The sequence below is a fragment of the Rhipicephalus microplus genome, chromosome 2, assembly GCF_043290135.1.
Source record: "Rhipicephalus microplus isolate Deutch F79 chromosome 2, USDA_Rmic, whole genome shotgun sequence".
Lineage (NCBI taxonomy): Eukaryota > Metazoa > Arthropoda > Arachnida > Ixodida > Ixodidae > Rhipicephalus > Rhipicephalus microplus.
In genome coordinates this window covers 45,963,216-45,985,221 of record NC_134701.1, presented here as the reverse complement: position 1 = coordinate 45,985,221, position 22,006 = coordinate 45,963,216, and the positions used below count along the sequence as shown (strand labels likewise).

General features: G+C 45.2%; 1 protein-coding gene across 4 annotated transcripts in view; it reads right to left on the bottom strand.

Moving 5' to 3' along the window:
- Window positions 1-22,006, bottom strand: part of LOC119185027 (galactosylgalactosylxylosylprotein 3-beta-glucuronosyltransferase S-like) — a 345,200-nt gene that overhangs the window by 125,621 nt on the left and 197,573 nt on the right. The gene's annotated exons all lie outside the window — the stretch shown is intronic.

Genomic DNA, 22,006 nt, shown 5'->3' with positions numbered 1-22,006 from the left:
TGAAGGCCGAATGAAGAGCCCAAAATGTTAAAGCTGCGCCTTTATTTCAAATAAGCATTGAAAAAGAAAGCGGAAAAAATGTTTGATCGCCTAGATTCGGCATGTTTACATCTTGTTTATTCACGTTCGTAGTACATTGCGTTTTTCAACCTAAATTAGCTGCATATAATTAAAAACACGAAGGCGCGTTGATTCGCTTTCATTTCACAAAATAGTCGAAGCCCTTGACGTAAACAATAACGAGCCGGGACCGAAGTCAACCCGAGGCGAGTTTACCCGCGGCTGCCCATGGCGCCTGCCTTGGTCGCTGTATTGGCCGCACCTTGGCGACTGCGTGTGCTTAATCCGATTGCTCTCCGCCTATCTTGCTCGTAAGTGTGCTGTGTACATATAGCGGTCACTTCGGTCGAACAATGCATCTGACAGCCATCCGGAGCGAAAAAAATTTGACATGGCGTTGCTGATACGCGATTCCTCGCTGAAAGTAAACATCCTGCGCACGTGTGTGGAAACTAAAATTTGGTGGAAACGCTTGCGCTAACAGTCTTCTTCTCAATGCGTGCGGCGATTGCCCGACCACTTGAGTGTCTTTTGCTATTCTGTGCTACGAGTCAACGCAAGCGTCACAACATTCCAAAGCGGCGTGTCATCGCCGATCGTCGAATTTGTTCGTGTTGCAAACGCGACCTAACCGCGCGGAACACCATGGTGTAGTTAAATTTCTTCGACAACGCTTCTTGTGTGCGCGTGTGTGAATGCGGTTGTATTCCTGATATGAGCAACGTCGGTATGCAACCTTGAATCACCGCGTGGATTTTTAATAGTGTGTTTATGCTTTTTCGATTTGCCTTCGTGCCTCCCTGAAGGGCACAAGCTTCTCAAGACTTAAAGATCCTTAAGTGAAATGCCCGCGAATTGGCTTAGTTATTGTTGCACTTTTTTTTGCTGGCGATTTTATATCGCTTCTGATGCTTTTCCTACGTTAGTTCGCAGCTTGGTGCTTTTCATCAGTGAAATAGCATTGCTGCTTACCGAGGCATTTCGTTTAGTATCCAAGTGTGAGGGTAACCTAAGAGTAACAGAGTAGACAATAATGTTCTTTGATATAGTTTTATTATTTGGTGGCCAGTAGCTGTGGATGTGGGGTATTTATTTATTTAAGAAGATACTGCCTGTCAGAATGTCATACTTTAGGCAGCGGTGAGCGGTACATAGAGGAAATATACAGTGATGGCCAGTAGCTATATGGTATTTATTTATTTATTTATGAACATACAGTTAGTCCGAATGCCATACTTTAGGCAAGGGTCAGCGATACAAAGGGAACAACACAATTCAGGAAATACAGTGATGGCCAGTAGCAATGGCTATGTGGTATTTTTTTATTTATTTTAGAACATACAGCCAGTCCGAATGCCATACTTTAGGCAGAATCAGCAATACAATGATAATAACACAGTACAAGAAATAGACAATGCGTACAGAACAATATGAAATATAGAACAGACCATAATGTAGGAACAAGAGTATTATTTGTTTAAAACAAAAGCCTGAATGATACACAAACCCAAACAAAGTTTCATAATACCACACAATTATCACTACACGAGCAGTACAGTAACAGCAACTACCACTTATTCACCATGACGGCTTGACATATACACACACATGCCGCCTTGCAGGAGCTGAACAAAGTTTTTCATTCATTAATTCATATACACATGCAGCACAAAAATATAATGACACTAAGTTGTACTACTACGTAAGATTATGCTTGCAGACAAAAGCTGCGGCACATGCCACCCACAATGCAAAGTACAGAGTAACGCAGGTACTTACTAGTATATTTAATTACACATTCAATGCACGAAATACGCTTAGAATGTGCTTCCAAGTGAACAAAAGGACATGGCATGAAGGTGGCACTGAACAGTAAGGTTAGCTTAAATAACTATTAAAATGCAAAAACAAAGAACAGCCACACTTACAGTAGTACAAAAGACATCATACATTTCACACAAACGTTTTTACCAGTACTACCTTATGCTACCTGCAGCAACATGCATTCCGATGCTTCGGCTACCACACTTCTGCGAGCTTTGAATATTTGTCATAAGGAGATGGTTTTTCTTTTTCACGAGAATTGAGATTCTAGTTTTTAAAAACATGGCAACGAGTTTGTCCGATATGCAGTGGCATGTAGGGAAGCAATTGCCCGAGTACAGGGAACTTTGAATGGTACTCTGAAGTTTAGATGCAGAAACTCTGTTTGCAATCAATGCATCTTCATTTAAGTGCACATAATTTTCATCAGCCTCTATTAACTGCAAGACAGCTGGTGATGGGACTGTCAGTGCCGCCTTCTCTTTGTTGTAGCACTTCAGCATTGTGAGCTTGTTTCCCTCGGCTGAGCTTGTGATCGCTTCAACACAGGCTTGACAGGAGTTTGCCTTCTTGACTTGTGCGACAACATAACCAGCAAGGTACTCGAAGGATTCATGTTCTAAGTCTTCAATATCAAGGAGGTCAGACGGACGAACAACTTACATTTTGCTTTCAATTGGTTTGTTGTCATCGGCCATGCCATTCAAGAGAAAGCAGTCTTATTCAGTGTAGCTGCCGTCCTTACTTGGCCTCAGAAACTGGGCCATCGTAGCAGCTCGAAGCGAAAACTCAAATTCAAGTACACGAGGCACCGGGTTCTTACACCTTAGTGTAGAGAAAAGATTCTTCAGGACATCTTGGCCGAACCTGCTCCGGAGCAGAAATTTAAAGTTGTACTTTTCAAGAAACAGTGCCTGCAGTAGCAACACTGATGTTGTCGCTAGGATAACGCCAGTCTGCACTGGTTTCCAGGTGGCTTTTTTTTCATCCCCAATACATTTTTTTTTCAAAAAGTGCAATTGTTTCTTCAAGAAACTGAAGGGCCTTTCCATACTCAACATCATCGAAATGGCTCAAAGCCAGTTTTGTTGTTCTAGAAGTCATGAGTCTGAACCATCGAAAGATCATCTCAAGAAACCATGCAGTTGTCAAGGCTGGTTTATCTAATGTTCCATTATCTACAAGCAAGCGTACTGCAGCAGCAGCGTCGCTGTTGATAAGGCTGAATGCTGGCCCCACCTTCATTTTATCATAATGGCTGGGGTCAACTGAAGAAGGCTTCAGGTGGGGAGCTAGCTTTAGCTCTGTATTGCTGTCTATCTCGACAAGCTTCTTTATAGGCTCGATGGATATTTCATTCTCTGGCAAATTGTTTTTTTTTCACTACTTCTTCAGGCAAGTATATCTTCCGGCCCTTAGTTAAGTGGCTCCTCAGGTTCTTAAGGAGATGAGGAACGTCAGTCATGAAAAAAAGTTGCCTAGATGTATCACATGGGTGGGGACACGAGGTTTTAGGCTTGATGTGCTTGCCTACAATTTTACCGAACAGTTTCCAGACGGCTTGGTTCCCCCCTCCCATGTCTGTCACCACATCTACTTTCAGGGAAATTGCCTCACATGCTTTTATGAAGACAATGATTATATCCTTAACTGTTTTGGCATGGAATGAATTTCCAGTCAAATGGTAAGCAACTGTTTGCTTCCAGCGTATTGTTATCCCACCGAGCATAAATACCAGCCCATGAGTGGCCAAACAGTCGGGTGGCAGTGTTCCGTCTGCAAGACGTATAGTTGGGGCTCCAAGCACTGTTCCCCAGGATGGGTTGTACACTAAGCCTGGTGCAAACTGCATCTCATCGAGCATTAAAGTGGCGTGCCGCTCCTCTGGTGACATGAGGATAACCTATGGAGTGGAAAAATTTAGTTAGGCGATGCAAACAGCGGTGCTATGGTAACAAGACAGGTCAAGGGTCATGGGCACCTGTCTGTGCACTTACCTTAGTGCGAGAGACGCCATGATGTCCTCCAGCAAACCTGGTGTGAACTTGTACACTTCCAAGTGACGATGTAGGGTGCATTCTGTTGGCAGAGGTTGTCCAAGTTCCCTGACTGAGTCATAGCCACGTGCTCTACCGGAAAGTCTCATTTTCAATTCCTTTATTACAGTCTTCTTGGTCCATCGAGTCCCCTGCATTGTTGCGATCTTCAGACATTTAACTTGGTCTTCATTCAGGTATTTGTTTAGTCCTGCGACAAGGCGCTTATTTGCAGTTACTGCCTGGAAGCGCTGTCTCTGAGCAAATTGAAGCTTCCGTCGCGTCCCCCGAAGTTCAATTTCAAGCTGGGCCATCTGGTTCTGTAGAGCTGCTTGTATCAAGTGGCCTGAAACAGTGCACCGAAATTAGATCTAAAGCAGTGGTCAACGCTAAACAGGCAAGCGCGGGGGCTAGGTGGTGCTTCATATTGAAGATGTCACGCTGATACAGAAAGCGCATGCATGGAACAGCCTGTTTGCTGTTCTCTGTATGTGTATTCTTTATCAATGCGATATCTCCCCTAGTTTTAAATACCATTGTTAAGAATGCGTTGCTGACAGCAAATGACCTGCATGAGAACAGGGAAGCGCAACACAAAAAGATCAGATAAGCACAGGAATATCTAACATTCCCGCATGTTTCTTTTCCCTTGTTCCCTTCATGCAGTTCATTTTCTCTCACTCTGCACGAGCTGCACAGAAATCGGTACTGTTACGGGTATAATGTATTGCTATTTACGAAACAAAGGGCCTCGACCTCCTAGTAGCATGGAAACTTGCATTGAAAGAAAGGTTGTGTCAGCTTCCGTAAGTATGCCGCTATGCGCAAAAGAGGCATTGAATGATGGCACACAAAAAAATCGAACAAAACTGTTTAACTCACCAGCCTGTGTACTTTCTGGCTGGAATGGAGCAGGGATCTGTAGATCTAGTTGCTTATCAGAAATATCTGCGTAAAGCACAACGCAAGTTGACAACCAGCAATGTAGAGAGGCATTGGTATCTCACATGGGGAATACACATGCTTTGGGCCACACAAAATATCGGCCTGTTTGCTTGGATCAGCTGTAGGCACAGCTTTATAAGACGTGAAGGTAAGTTTGGACCATATTTTGCAACATAAAAAAAGATTGTAAATTAATAAATATAAAATATCTCTGTGCTGTCTGCACGGCATATATCGTCTGTATGTGAACGGATGAAGAGCATAAGCACGCAATTTACCAGCTGATGGAAAGTTAGGAGCTCACATACGGAAGAAACTTACCATTCTCAGTGTCGACTGGCTGGGGTTCGACATCGACCTGTGTGTTTTGCTTGACTTTGGGGTCATCTAGGTAGGATACATGAACATAATGACAAATGATAACTCAAGGATTGTTTTCATTCCAATAATCAAATTTGACTTGAACCTTGTGAATAGCATTCAAGATCATTTGTCCTGAAGAACACCGTGAACATACCAGTACTTTCCACTCTTGTTCTTTTAGGGGATGGCTTCCGTGGCTTTGCAACTGGTCGATGCAAAAAGATGCTTGGCGTCGCAAATGGCCTTAGCTTCTTTTCACCGGTATTCTTGAGAATAATCAGCTCAAACTGGTCTTCTGTGAAATGATCCTGTAGCAGAGTTGGAAAGGACTTTCTGAACATGTTGTAAAGCGAAGTTAACAACGCGCGCAGAGATAGAGAGCTAGAGATAGTAGAACTCACTGCTGAAATTTATGAATGTTTATTGCTATAACAATAATAATATTTGCTGGGATTTTACGTGCCAAAACCATGATATGAGTAAGAGGCATGTCGTAGTGGACTGCTCCGGTAATTTTACGACTACTTGGGATTCTATTACGTGCACTGAATACGTGCCGTACACGAGCCTCTAGCATTTCACCTCCATCGAAAATGCGACCGCCGAGGACGGGATCGAAGCGCGTCTTTCCGGTCAGCAGCCGAGCACCGTAACCGCAGTAACTGCCATACCACGACGGCGGACAAATTTAGGTCGAGTGCAACACAATGCGGATATCTGTCAGCGAGTTAGTGCGCTTCCCTCGCTTTATTTACTTGCATGCTAGGCTCATAGTGCATGACCTACGTCAGCGGGATCATAAAGCACTAAAATAAATAATCTCGACAAATGTGGGCCATCAAAACCAGCGCGCACGAATGAAATGCTATTGCAGCTCGGCACATGCACGCGTATGCTTTTTCTTGCGCCTTTGTGTCGCGTTACTTACCTCGCATAGTCGTGCAGTGGCCGACGGTTCGAAGTCTTTCCGTCCAATTCTGTGCAACCACACTTTTCTTCTGGTTAGGTTCTGCTTGTCCGCGGGATGTAAAATAACTTCTTGCCGCCTTCCGTCTAGTTTCAAAACCCAAACGCACAGCAACACGGCATATCGGACCTTCCAGAACGAAATCACCGCAGAACGTGCATAGCGGAACAGGCGAAGCGAGCGCTCTCCTCCCGGAACACGGGAACCTTGATGGCGTAGCAAGGTCACGTGTCACAGATCAGCCTATCGCGGGCGCCGTCGGCTTCATAAAAGCTTTTCGATACTTTTGAATTTATTGAGGGACTTCAGCGTTACCATGCCAGGCGCCGGCCCTACCAGACACTCGCAGCCGCGCGCCGTGCTGCGTCGCTTTGAAGCATGCACGTTTCAGCGCGTCCGTCGTCGCTCAGTCACTAAAAGAAGGAAGCGCAGTGTTGTCTGGGTAACGCATCGGCGCGAATTTCACGCCTGTTGCCGCCGCGCTGCGCTGATGGACGCTGGTCACGCCGGTGGCACCGGTCACGCCTGGCGTCAGACTATATCGTGCTCGCGTTTTGCTAACGTAGCATCGCAGTGCCCAGCGTGCCAGTGCGTCAATGCTACGTTGAAGTATATCAAGCCCTTTTGATGCACTCGCAGCTGTTTTCCAAGCTCCACATATACCAAATGTGGTGGTACGTGACGTCAATGGAGAGCAAAAATATATCGCTGGTGCAAACATGATAATGCTGACACCCGTCTCATGTAAAAACATCACAACAAACCACGCTCATAGCGTGCTCATGGTCATTTCGCTAGCTCCAGATATACTAAATTTGGTATCTCGTTCCTGATCATTGGCATATGGCACGTTTAGTGCCGGTGTTTCAGAAAGGGGATTGTCTCAACGTAGCAAACTACGGGCCTATTTCCTTAACATGTACGTCGTGTAAATCACTGGGACGTGTGCTCACACAATAAGAGAATGGCTCGCTATCGCCATCTCAGCACGAATTAAAAAACAATTATCGATCACAACGCAACTATTGACCATTTATGAGTTCGCGCCGTCGCTTCATATGAGGAATCAAATTGATGCTATTTTTTTATATTTCAGTAAAGCATTTGATCTTGTCACGCACAGCAAACTCATTTATAAATTGCATAATCTAGGCCTACCTGTCAACATCATTGACCGATACGAACAATTGACGCCCGAAACGTACTCACAGCTACAGATGAACGCGTATAAGCGTCTCAGATGTTACGTTGGGGTGTCTGAAAATCGCGCTCTTTTCGCAAATGGAGGCTGTGCAAGAATGCCAGTGACCTTTGTGCGCCCGGAAACTACAATAGAATGGTTCCGGCGAAACCCAAGGGCTAGCGAAGACGTACAATCCTCTCCACTGCAAAATAAGGGCATGCGATTGAGCGTACCTTCTTATTCTTTACACCGGCCAAAGTAAAGCCACGTTTACACTGAGCATTACGGCCGCCGAAAGTGCTCCGAATCCGGTTCGGCGGCGGTGAGTTCCGCCGAAAGGGCCCTCTCTGCGCCGATCACCCTCGGACCAATTTTTGCGGCGACTGCCGCCGAATCGGTCACCGCGGAGCAATAGGAGCGCTAGTCAAGGAATTTTGAAAAATTGCGGCCAAGCCCTGCTCACTTGTTATGCCGCAGTGCACGTAACTGAATGTTGAAACGAACGGGAGATTAACCTACTCTGTGCCTACTTCGCCTCCGTATTTCGTGAAAGAGGTGACCGAGCTTGCTGTTGGCGTGACCGAGCTTGTTGCAGCCTTGCAGAGCAAAACAAACTCAAAACGCCGCTGGCGTCGGTGGTTTTCCTGCTCTTCGTGCATTAAAAGACAGCCACTTGCCAACAAAGTAAGTAGTACTGTCTTTTCTTGCTTCTTGCGTACGAGAATCGTCGAAGTATACACCACCGGATAGCGTAGTAGCGTTTGCAAGCCGCGACAACAACCGGGCGACAGCGCATCCATCCCGCGTTCGCCCAATAGTAGATGGCATATTCGGCGGTGCGGGGCACGTCCAGTGCGAACGACGCTGCGTTTCGGCGGCAAGGGAATTTCGGTCACTGTAGAAAGCGGATGTTTCAGTGTGAACTTACCGTAAGTGTGAGAGATGGAGCCGCCACGCGCTCACTGTGCCATCTTGCTGCTAATGCTGAAAACATGATAGCTCCCCGTCGAGATGGCCGCCAATAGCGGTAACCGGTAGATATAAATAGCTTGCCCTTTTGGACGTCGATGGAGGTACCTCTCAACGCCTCAGTGGTTAACGCCTCGCATTGACGACGTGGAGGTCCCACGTCTGATTTCGCACACCGGAGACTTTTTCTTGGATATTTAAAGACAATAGCTATTTTGGGGACCTTCGACGAGAAAATTTTGGTCTGCCTGTCTGTCTGTACATTTGTCTGTTTGTCCACTCCTAACGGTACCGGGTATTTGAAACAGCCGACTCCATCCGCAGCAACCACCAATGTTGCTCGAGGTTAAGTGTTTATACTTGTGCAGTTGTCAATTAGAAAGCAATTATCGCGCATGTCTGGGGCACCTTATTAACACGTATATATTCTGCACGTGCGCCTTTTGCTAGGAAAGGCATAGATAAGAAAGCAATTATCGCGCATGTCTGGGGCACCTTATTAACACGTATATATTCTGCACATGTGCCTTTTGCTAGGAAAGGCTAGATAAGTAATTTTAAGGACTGTAGCGCTTATAACGCTGCGCTGACCATGATGCGCTTGCACGAAACAGCAAGTGTTTGCAACGTTTTCCTAAGACCAGCCGTTGGTGGCACTTACCCGTCGCCTTGCGTTCTACTTCTTATTGCCTCAGAGACGGGTGCGCACACTATTCTTAGAGCCACGCGTTTCGTTTTCCAAGAAAACTGCAAATGGCGCTCATGTCCCACGTGTGACGTGACTTGATGCGCTCGTTGGCCTCCACTGCATGCTCGAGACACTCTAACGCAGCACCTCCAGAATACCATTCACCGATTTCCTTGAGCAGAACATAAAATAAATGTTTTTTTTTTCACTCTCTCAACACGCCAGACTGTCGTCTTTCGACGACACTTACAGATTGCATGCAGATACGGGGCCAATTTTTCCTGGGGACCTTCGACAAAAACGTTTTGGTTTGTCTGTCTGTCTGTACATTTGTCTCTTTGTCCGTCCTAACGATATCTCAAACGGCGTCAAACGGCCAACCCCATCCGCAGCGCCCACCAATATTGCTCAAGGTTTGGCGTTGATAGTTGTGCGATTGTCAATTAAAAAGCAATTATTGCGCATATCTGAGGCGTAACAACAACGCTTCGATGTTTTCTATGTCTGCCTTTATACTAGAAGAGGCACGCATGTGTAGCTCTAAGAAATGTAGCGTTTAATCACGCTGCGCTGACAGTGCAACGCGATGCTCAAAAAGGTGTTTCCAACGCTTTGCTACGACGTCACGGTGGTCGCACCTGCCCATCGCTTTGCGTTCTACACCTTATCACCTCCAAGACTGGCGCGCATCTTTCTCCGCGGGCTGCACGCGTTCGTTTTAGAAGATAACTGCCCGATGGCACTTGTGTCTAGCACTCGTTCGCGATGTGCTCGTTCACCTCCACCACACACTCGAGGAACTCTAACGCAGTGCCTTCAGTATACCATTCACCGATTTTCTTGCGCAGAACATCAAATTAACGTTTTGTTCACTCTCTCCAGATGCAAGACTATCATGTTTCGACGACATTTACAGTGTAACATGTAGATTTGGGCAACTTTTTTTCTATCTTTCGTTTTCACATATGTATATACCTATACATAACTGGTGCATGTCATCGACGCCCACGTCGAAGCCCACGCCAACGCCGGCGGCGAAATCCAGCCGAGGATGTTCATATATTGCTATCGCAATAATAAATTAAAAATAGAGTGCCCAGAGAGCTGGGCCTTCTTGCAGTACCGACTTGGGCGTGACCAGCAAGGGGCGTCTAATCGAGCTTTTCCGGGGCCAAATGAAGTTTATTTCACCTTGACGCCCCCTTTCCAGAAATTGGCGCACGCCACCTACGTTGGCCGTAAAGCATTATGGGAAGCCGGAGCGCCGGCGGCGTGTCGTCTGCTCGCGGAAGCGTTGGCTCGACCCGTTTGCCGCAGCGCGTGGGCGTACGAACGCATATTTGCGGGAATATCACGCGTGATAACTCTGCTTCAGTCTCCACTCATAGAAGAGGCTCGACGCAGAGCACTATAGCCAGCGAACGGTAAGTATCCTTGGCTTATTAGAGACCTTAGAAGCTTTTTTGTGTCATTTTCAGCATGACCGAACAGCTTTACTATTCTTATCTTATGTTAGGCACTATCGCCTGTGATGTGCTTCCGCGCGATATAAGAAGCAAGACCATGGCACTTCGGGCATGATAATCGATGTCAACATCCGTCTTCTGTAAATGGGTTCGTGCCCCATTAAGATGGTGGATTAGAATTATATTGCTTTCTTTAAATGTTGTGCCTGAGATACTTTGCACTTGGGACGCTGAAAGTATAGTAAAAACGAACTATCAGCACGCCTACAAAGTGGACATCAAGTGAGTACTGTATGGAGTGGACAGTACATAGTTACGTTACAGTGCAGTGTCGCACATCCTATTTGACTTGGCAGTATTTTTTTACACAAGGTAAAATATGCTGTCTATATGTTGTTCCTGTTAGGAACTTAAGAACTTATGACCTGACTGCTCAAAGGGTAACAAAGGAAAGAAATATGTAACAGAATTGGCGTTAGTGTGCACAGTTTACACAATATTCAATTTTACTGCGTGAGCTCCCATGATGCCTTGTTTCTTTGCAGGTTATGATTAGGCTAATTCAGTAATTTGTCGTTTCTATGCTGATGGCTCTCCAGCTGCAGAAAACATGCAGCCCTTTCTGTCGCCTTTGCCAAAACGGCCGTGGACAGAGCATCCGAAAGTTTCGCCTCAAACGTGTTCAGAACGAAAAATTTCCGTGGAATAGAGCATTCTTAAGGCGGTAAGAAGCACTGAGTGTCTGTGCACAGTATATTGAAGCCAGAAAACGTTGATAAGTAATGCTGCTTAAGGCTGCTAATGGTGAGACTCTGACTTTCAAAGCAATAGTGGAAGCCTCATTCAGTGTGGGAAATGTATACAGGGTGTCCCAGGTAACTTTAGCCAGAGTTTAAAAATATGCCGGAACAAGTATATGCCAGAACAAGAATATGGCCACGGCGCTGCTTTTTCGGCGCAGCGCTCATTGACCATGTTTGCTCAGGTGCTTCTCTATGCCCTTGGCCTGCTGTCACCCGTTACCCTTGAGTGGGTCGTCTTGCCCCAAGCCGGCGAAAAGGAGGGACCACCGAGCTTCTGCGGCCTATCCTTGGATGTGCTGTACGCTGCGCCGCCGTGTTTGGACAGATCACTTCCCTTCATCCGGCAACATGGGACAGCATCTGATAACCCGGCAGTTGATAAGAGCGCACATTTCGACGGCAGCTTGGGCCACGGCGCTGCTTTTTCGGCGCAGCGCTCATTGACCATGTTTGCTCAGGTTGGTTACTATGAATCTTGTTGTTACCGTGACAATTATGTCTGCTTTTTAGCAGTGCCGTGGCCACCCGATTTTTTGAAGCGTGTACGTTCGACTGCCCTGTACGTTTCGCGCCTTCTCATGCGTAGTGGCGATGTTGAATCAAATCCCGGTCCTATGACTAAGGCGCAAGAAGAGAAGTTGGAGATGGTGCATGGAGCTGTTTTACGTCTTGAGGCCAATAATGCAAGCGTGCTTGAATCGGTGAATAAGATTTTGCAAATCCACTTAGAGTTAAAGACCGATTTGGACTCATTGACGAAACGTGTTCAAGTACTTGAAAGTAAAATGGAGTCGGTTACGCCAACGGGAGCCTGCGGAAACAACCAGAGTATCTCAAACCTTCAAGCCAAGATTTATGACCTGGAGAATCGTTCCCTTAGGTCAAACGTAATATTCTATAGAATTGAGGACGGGGAACCGTTTGAAACGTGGGAAACGTCTGAACGCCTTGTGCGTGATTTTTGCACGAACCGTCTTGACTTTTCAATCTCCTCGCTAGCTAGAGCTCACCGAATAGGTCGCATCTCCACAGAGAAAAAAGCGCCCTATCATCGCTAAACTGTTCAATGAAAAAGAAGTGGAAACAATCCTGAGCAAAGGCTTCAAACTTAAAAATACGCCCCTCAGTGTTGCACGTGACTACTCTGGGGCTGTGCGGGACAAGCGCAGAAAGTTGCTGCAATTTTCAAAAACAGTAAAGAAAGAAGGAGATCGTGTGCGTCTTGTTTTCGACAAACTGTGCCTAAACAAAGATACTTACATTTGGGACACAAATGCTAATTGCGCAGTGCATGTCGACGCTTGCGCTGCAAAGGACACATCGACATGACGTGCCCCTTCAAAAGTACAGGCAGCCGCACCATCTCGTCCAGATGGAAAGGTCGCTTTTTTATACACTAATATCAGAAGCGTTCTTTCTAAACGTGTTGAGCTATCTTCGCTAATCAACTCATGCTCGCCATCTATCTTCGCACTAACAGAAACATGGCTCAACGATACTTTTTTTGATAGTAATATTCTTGTCAGTCAAGCAGAATTTAATTTTCTTCGCTGTGATAGAAAAGATCGAAGAGGCGGTGGTGTGCTCATTGCAATTTGTAAAACATTCATTGCTCTACCAATTATTATTAATTCATTTCTTGAATGCGTTTTTGTTTCTTTGAAGCTTGTTTCTACAAATTTAATTATTGGCGTTTTTTATCGCCCTCCTGACATGAATTCAACGTTCGAAAGTGAATTTAATCGGGTTGTTGTTGAAGTATGCACGCGGTTTCCCAATGCGGTTCTTGTCTTTTTCGGTGACTTCAACTATCCAAATATTGAATGGTCTACGCTATCTGTTTCATCCACCGACACCCAGGCACAGGAATTTCTAAATTCCTGTCTCGACTTTCCGTTGTGCCAGCTTATTGAAAAACCGACACGTTGCTCGACCACATGCGCAAACATTCTTGATTTACTCTTAACTTCTCATTCCGATCTTTTCACTGATATAGGCCATCTTGATGGTCTTTCTGATCATGACATAATCACGGGAAACTTAATATGTTCACTCAACGAAAGGAGAGTTACCAACAAGCATATAAGGTGTTACAACCATGCCAACTTTGATGAAATTAGTGCCAAATTGTCCAGTTTCACTGGAGAGTTTTTAGATACCCATTTGTCGCGTTCAATGGAAGATAACTGGAACCTTTTTAAAAATGCTCTTTCAAACTTAATTGATCAATATATACCAGTCATTACCATAAAAACAAGCAACGTCGCTCCGTGGTTCAATAATCAACTGCGTCGACTTAATAATAAAAAAGCGACTGTTCAGAGTAGCGGACAAAAACAGATTAACAGATTCATGGTGTCGTTATAAAACATGTGACAAGTTATACCAACGCCTTTTAAAAACTACTCGTCGTCGTTTCTTCAGCCATGATTTGTCATCAATGCTAAAAAATAACCCTAGGCGCTTTTGGCGCACGATAAATCCTAGTAACCAACCTGATGTAAATCTCGTTAATACTGATGGAAGCCCTGTTCCGGAATCCGAATGCGCTCAGTTATTAAATGATACATTCTTATCAGTCTTTACTCTTGAGGATACTACTTCATGTCCTAACATAGATGTAGTTGCCGGTATTATTATGTCTGAAATAATAATTGACGAAGCTGGTATCATATCTTTACTCGAAAAGTTGAAAACTTCGTCTGCATTCGATCATAATGGCTTCAATAACAAAATACTGAAAAATATTTCCTCAGGTATCTATCGCTTTTTGGCAGCAATCTTTTCTCTATCGTTATCATCAGGCACCATTCCTCACGACTGGCGAATAGCAAAAGTAGTGCCGCTTTTTAAATCTGGTGATCACTCATCCCCGCTTAATTACAGACCCATATCTTTAACTAGTACCATATGTAAACTTTTGGAACACATTATACACTCCAAGGTAATCTCCTATTTAGAGGAACACAATATCATCTTTAAATACCAGCATGGTTTTCGCAAGGGCTATTCATGCGAAACTCAACTCGCGGGATTTACCCACGACTTGCACTCATCAATGGACGCCGGCATTCAAACTGACGCTATAATCCTTGATTTTTCAAAAGCATTTGATTGTGTCCCTCATCATCGGCTCTTACTAAAACTTAGGCAGCTTAATATTCACCCACTTGTTCTCGCCTGGCTACAAGCCTTTTTTCCAGTAGAAAACAATTCACGTCTGTCAATAACTTTAACTCTCCTTTTGTTGAAGTCTCATCTGGAGTTCCCCAAGGAAGTGTGATTGGTCTCTTGCTTTTCCTTATTTATATTAATGACTTACCCTCCTCAGTCATTTCTAAAGTTAGGCTTTTCGCTGACGATTGTGTCATTTACCGTACCATTTCATCTGAAACTGATCGACAATCTCTACAATCTGATCTTGTCTCTTTAACTTCGTGGTGCACAGCATGGCAAATGACACTAAATCCTTCAAAGACTAAGCTAATGTGTTTTACTAAAAAAGCGTCCCGTATTCCAACGTCTTACTTACTAAATAATACTTCAGTGGAGCTTACGACTTCTTATAAATACCTTGGGGTTAACATTCAGTCTGACCTGTCATGGCATCACCACATTGACGTCACCCTTGCTTCAGCAAATCGCTCACTCGGGTTCCTTAAACGTAATTTGAAACACACCCCCTCGCACTTGCGTAAACTGGCTTATATCACCCTAATCCGTCCTAAAATAGAATATGCCTCAGCCATTTGGGATTCCGATCAAGACTACATTATTGAAAACATCGAAGCCCTGCAGAACCGTGCTGTACGTTTTATTTTTTCTGATTATTCACGTCACACCAGCGTCACTTCATTGAAACTTCGTGCCGAACTGGAACTCTTATCACGTCGCCGTAAAATTGCTCGCTTATCACTACTTCATAAGCTCTACCATCACACATCACTTCACGAGGACTTCTTTAGGCCACCCCCTGCCATCTTTCCGCGCCGCGATCATCCCTTTAAAATCGAACGCTTCCCTTGTCGCACTTTTCATTATGCTAGATCCTTCATACCGCGCACAAAACCGAGTGGAATGACTTACCTTCAAACATTGCAACCGTCACCGATATCACTGAATTTCATAACCTACTAAACATGAGTGCAAGCGTGTGAACCTTTTGCGGTATTCCCCCTTTTTTTTTTGCAAACCGTGTTTTTTGTAGAAACTGCGTATGTTCATGGTTCGTGTTATTTATTGCTGTGTTTGCCTAATTCAGTTTTCAGACGTGTTTTTGGTGATGTTGCCATTCGTTTATGCTTAATGGCGCGTGTGTTTGTAGTAAGCTAGATTGCGTTTTATTGTACTCTTGTGACTCTATTTCCTTCTTTGTGTAGTTCAATTTTAAAATATTTTTTTAGTTTTATTGTTTGACTCATATTATTTCTTCTGATTATTTAAGATTATGCGGTAAGAATATTGACCTTATATTTATTTTAATGTATTTAGTAGCTGTATGGTGTTTAGTTTGCGTGTTTTCTGGTTCTATTAATCATTTCATGTACCTGTATGTGTTATAGCCCTCCCCCCCTATGTAATACCCTCCTGTGAAAGGGCCCTTAGGGGTATTCTGAATAAATGAATAAATAAAGTAATTATGACACAAAAGAATCCTTGTTACTATTGTTGTTTATTATTGCTTATCTACAATATTTTTTGGTGAATTCACCAGAAAGTTTTTTACAAAGGTAAGTTCGGTCAGCCATCGTTACTGTTCGTTACCCATCGTAGCTGTCGCCAAGAGAAGAGCATTTGCCCCGAGATCCCAGCCTGCCGCACTAGTCCCATCTGAAGTCCCTTCCAAAAAACGTGTATATTTAAAACACTGCATAATTTCCCAGACGACCTGACCCTTTCAAGGAACTCTATAGCAGGTGCCCCTGATACAAATGTCTCCATGCAGCCCCTGTATATTCCTCAGTATATACCCCAATATATATCGGTGTACACGTGCGTATACCCAGCATTCTCGTTGCGTAAAAGAGCTGTACAACCGTTTGGAACCGGCACAACATGGAGGACCTTTTAGAACAGTTCATCATCATCATCATCATCAGCCTGACTACGTCCACTGCAGGACAAAGGCCTCTCCCATGTTCCGCCAGTCAACCCGGTCCTGTGCTTGCTGCTGCCAATTTATACCCGCAAACTTCTTAATCTCATCTGCCCACCTAACCTTCTGTCTCCCCCTAACCCGCTTCCCTTCTCTGGGAATCCAGTCAGTTACCCTTAATGACCAGCGGTTATCCTGTCTACGCGCTACATGCCCTGCCCATGTCCATTTCTTCATCTTGATTTCAGCTATGATATCCTTAACCCCCGTTTGTTCCCTAATCCACTCTGCTCTCTTCTTGTCTCTTAAGGTTACACCTACCATTTTTCTTTCCATTGCTCGCTGCGTCGTCCTCAATTTAAGCTGAACCCTCTTTGTAAGTCTCCATGTTTCTGCTCCGTAGCTAAGTACCGGCAAGATACAGCTGTTATATACCTTCCTCTTGAGGGATAGTGGCAATCTACCTGTCATAATTTGAGAGTGCTTGCCGAATGTGCTCCACCCCATTCTTATTCTTCTAGTTACTTCAATCTCGTGGCTCGGCTCTGCGGTTATTACCTGCCCTAAGTAGACATAGTCTTTTACAACTTCAAGTGAACTATTACCTATCTCGAAGCGCTGCTCCTTGCCGAGGTTGTTGTACATTACTTTCGTTTTCTGCAGATTAATTTTAAGACCCACCTTTCTGCTCTCCTTGTCTAACTCCGTAATCATGAGTTGCAATTCGTCCCCCGAGTTACTCAGCAATGCAATGTCATCGGCGAAGCGCAGGTTACTAAGGTATTCTCCATTGACTCTTATCCCTAACTGCTCCCATTCTAGGCTTCTGAAAACCTCGTGTAAGCACGCGGTAAATAGCATTGGGGAAATTGTGTCCCCCTGCCTTACACCCTTCTTGATTGGTATTCTGTTGCTTTCTTTATGAAGCACTATGGTAGCAGTTGATCCCCTGTAGATTTCTTCCAGAATGTTTATATATACTTCATCTACGCCCTGATTCCGCAGTGTTTGCATGACGGCTGATATTTCTACTGAATCAAACGCCTTCTCGTAATCTATGAAGGCTATGTATAGTGGTTGGTTAAACTCTGAGCATTTCTCCATTACCTGATTGATAGTATGAATGTGGTCAATTGTTGAGTAGCCTGTTCGAAATCCTGCTTGTTCCTTTGGTTGATTGAATTCTAATGTTTTCTTTACTCTGTTAGCAATTACCTTTGTAAATAGCTTGTATACTACAGAGAGCAAGCTGATCGGCCTGTAATTCTTCAAGTCCTTGTCATCTCCTTTCTTATGTATTAAGATGATGTTAGCGTTCTTCCAAGACTCTGGTACTCTTCCCGTCAGGAGACACCTCGTAAACAGGGTGGCTAGTTTTTCTAACACAATCTGTCCTCCATCTTTCAGCAAATCTGATGTTACCTGATCCTCACCAGCAGCTTTGCCCCTTTGCATGCTCTCCAAAGCTTTTCTGACTTCTTCTATCATTACTGGTGGGGTGTAATCTGGGTTACTGCTACTTCTTATAGTATTAAGGCCGTGGTTGTCACGGCTACTGTACAGTTACAACAGTTACAGTTAGAACAGTTACATAGAGCTAATACACTGTGTATTTGATCTGTTTTAACTGCGAGCGATAAAAAGAGTTGTTTCTTTGTCTCAGGGTCGAAACACCCGAGCAAAATATTGTTTATTATTGTTGACCAAATATTATTTATTACATATGTTTACTCACTAACTTTTCAAGAAACGAAGATATCTAAAAATTTCAATGAGAAAGGTGTAGATCGGTTTCCAAAACATCCGACTGGAGAGTTTGAAACTTTATATCTGTTAGGTATTAGCGTTTTTCTGATAATTGCATATGCCCACGAAACACAAAAAACTACTACGTGACAAACCCGATCGCGTGTTAGTGCACACGATGATCCTACTGCTCCCTAAAGTTCTGCGTGCGAATGACACGCTTTCCTAGAACCGGCTTATCACAGTGATAAGCAGTCACAGCAGTTCTCGTTTTTCTGGCCGATAGCAAAACGGGTTCATCGTAAAGCCACCACCATCATTGCGGCCTTGCCGAGAATGCACAATGGTGCAAATGCTAAGATAATTCATTGATTTATTTGTGGGGTCCAACGTCCCAGAACCACCATATGTTTATGAGAGACGCCGTAGTGGAGGGCTCCAGAAATTTTGACCACCTGGGGTTCTCCAACTTGCACCCAAATCTGAGCACACGGGCCAACAACATTTCCGCCTCTATCGGAAATGAAGCCGCCGCAGCCGGGACTCAATTTCACGACCTGCGGGTCAGCAGCCGAGTACCTTAGCCACTAGACCACCACGGCGGGGCTATAGACACGTAGCTAGATATATGTTTTACTATACTTTGTCAGGTGTTCTGTCGGGTGACCAAGGGCACTTGCTTATGTCGTGTGTTGTTTGTTGTCGAGCCTTTTTTGACAAGTTGGAGAACCATCGACAAGTGCTGAGACCAGAAATCGTCAGAAAAGACGAGTGAAGCTGGCCGACAAGTTTTGGTGTCAAGCCAGTGTAGCTGGGATCTGTCCTCAAGAAATGATGTGTTCATGGAACTGAGCTTAGAGCTACATTCTCTACATGGCCCTGGAGGCAAACCTGGAGGGACCTGGCGAACGAGTGCGCCCGACATCCGAGCCAAGTAGAAGCAGCTCGTCTTTTTGGCGCATTGTCTGGCGGCGGGGCTGATGTTACGCCTGGGAGTCCACACTGAACGTCAATGCCTCTGCAAAGGCAATCTGTGTCAAGGCCAGCGCTCGAGCCCGCCTGACGCTATCAACTCAACGACGTCATCAAGTGGCGGCGCTGGTCTCAGCACTGTCACGCAACGCACAGCAAGCTGCCTCAGCCCATGAGCCCGATGAAGCAATGGGCGCTTTCCTGTCTGGCGAGTCTTGTGCAAAGCGTGGGAACGTCACTCATCCTTGGCTGCAACCACGCGCAGCGGCTCCGGATTTGATGAGCACGACACGGCCCAGCGGCGGGCCCCAATGGAGGAATCTGACATCATGACGGGGCGAGGATCATTTATACGTGGAAGGTTAGGGAGCACTAGAATCTTTGCGCGCACTGGCGCACGAGCTGGTTTGTAACGTGGTATTTTTTGATATTTTGCGGGCATTTGTAATTAGCAGAAACACACTAATACCTAACCGATATAAGGTTTAAAACTGTTTAATCGGATGTTTTGCAAGCCGATCTACAACTTTCTCATTAAATTTTTATCTATCTTCATTTATTGAAATGTTCGTTGATTAAACAATATTTGAGAACACACTCCAGGCAACGGTGAGCAACATGCATTTGGTCGCGTCGTGATTACTTGTTCTGACATATTTTTAAACTCTGGATAAAGTTACGTTGGACACCCTGTAGAATACCGCAGCAGCACTTACATGAGTTGGCAACGTTACCTGGCTGCAAGCGTCACTTTTGTATCCGTAATAACGAAACCACAACTAGCACTTTTTGCCTTGATTCAGGGAACCAAAGAGGCTTATGTTGAATAACAAGTAGCTACTATTTAACATGAGCAAGCAGTAATTAGTAAAATAAACGCTAAGTAAGGCTGCATTAAAAGAAACTTGCAGTGTTTTTTTGTGGATTCTCCCAAGGAAGAAGCCATGGTGTACTTAAAGGCAGAAGCCGCCTTTTTTATTCAGTCGGTTTATTGGTTATTTCCTGACTCATTCGAAGGTTTTGAGCACCTAAGCTGGCTTTTCACTGGTTCTATAAGCAGAGGTATTCCTAACATTTAGTACAACACCTTGTTTTTCTCGGTCTCTGTGATTGGTGGGCCGATCACGCAGGCAATGCAAACTGGATTTTCACTGGTTCTATAAGCGGAGGCATTCCACACATTTAGTACAACACCTTACGTCCCGCGTCAGCGACGTCGAGCGATCCAAAAGATCATCACGTTGTGACGACAACATATTGTCGTGACGTGAAGACAGAGGTCGTATTTGAAGACGCTGAGAAAACAGCAGCGAGTCGGTCTTTTTATTAACTGCGCGCGCGAGAGAATTACTGGTCTTTCTCGTTGTCGCGTTCTGCATAAAAGCGTGCCGGTGCGCGTATGCACTGTCGCCTTCGTCTTTTTCCCGGGACGCATGTGACATTTGCCTCCCTCCAAAAATTGCATCGTCCCGACGCGCAGTCAAGGCGCTCTACTTATTAAAACGCACATATGCACCGGCACCCACAGGACAAACGAGAGTTAGCTGGACAAGTAGGGTTTCATTCGGATGACATGCACGATCTCGGGTGAGCAGTTTCGGCGACTGGAACTGCAATCGCCGTCGGGAATAACTTCGTAGTTGATATCGTTCAATCATCAGGTGACTCGATATGGGCCGAAGTATTGTCGTAATAGCTTTTCTGAAAGTACGCGTCGACGTATTGGGATCAAGACCCATACCTTGTCGCCTGGTTTGTAGGTTACCAATTTATGTCGTAGGTCGTACCGTTTCGCATCTTTGTGTTGCTGGTGACAAATACGCACGCGGGCTAGCTGTCGGGCTTCTTCGGCGCGCTGACCAAATTCTTCGGCGTCAGCGTGAGTGCCGCGACACTCGTGCGGCAGCATAGCGTCCAACAATGTAGCGACTCCGCGCCCGTGTATTAAACTAAACGGCGTCATTCCGGTAGTTTCCTGCCACGCAGTAATATAGGCGAAGGTCACATAAGGCAAGATTTCGTCCCAGTTGTTGTGTTCTGTGTCGATATACATGCAGATCATGTCTGTGAGGGTCTTATTAAGCCGCTCTGTTAGTCCGTTCGTTTGTGGGTGGTACGCCGTTGTTCTCCGGTGAGCTGTACCGCTGAGCCTGAGAACCGACTCCAAAAGTTCTGCCACGAATGCAGTTCCTCTATTCGTGATGAGGACTGCTGGAGCACCATGCCGAAGGACGACATTTTCTATGAAGAAATGAGCCGCTTCTGCTGCTGTGGCCCTCGGCATGGCTTTAATTTCTGCATAGCGAGACAAGTAATCGGTGGCGACAATTATCCATCTGTTCCCGGTGGTAGAAGCTGGGAATGGGCCCAGGAAATCCATTCCGATCTGGGCGATTGGCTTTGCTGGTACTTGAACGGAATGTAATAAGCCTGCCGGCCTGCCGGGGGGCGCTTTGCGTCTTTGACAGTTGGCAGATGTTTGGACGTGATGTTTCACAGCAGCAGGTAGGTTCGGCCAGTAGTAACTGTTTTGCAGACGGGACATTGTTCGAGTGTAACCGAGATGACCGGAGGTGAATTCATCATGGCAGGCTTCCAGAATTTCTTTTCGCAGTGATGCAGGGACGACGAGCAAGTATGGGCTGCCGAAGGGAGAAAAGTTTTTCTTGTATAGGACGTCGTTCCTTAAGCAAAAAGATGGCACTCCTCTCGCAAAAACTCGCGGCACGTCTTCACGTCGTCCTTCTAAGAAGTTGATAAGCGAAAGCAGGTCAGGGTCACTGCGCTGCTCTTGTGAAATAGTGGCCGCGTTGATGACTCCCAAGAATGCCGCGTCCATAGACTCGTTATTAATAGCGGCCGGCTCGACGGGTGACCGCGAGAGACAGT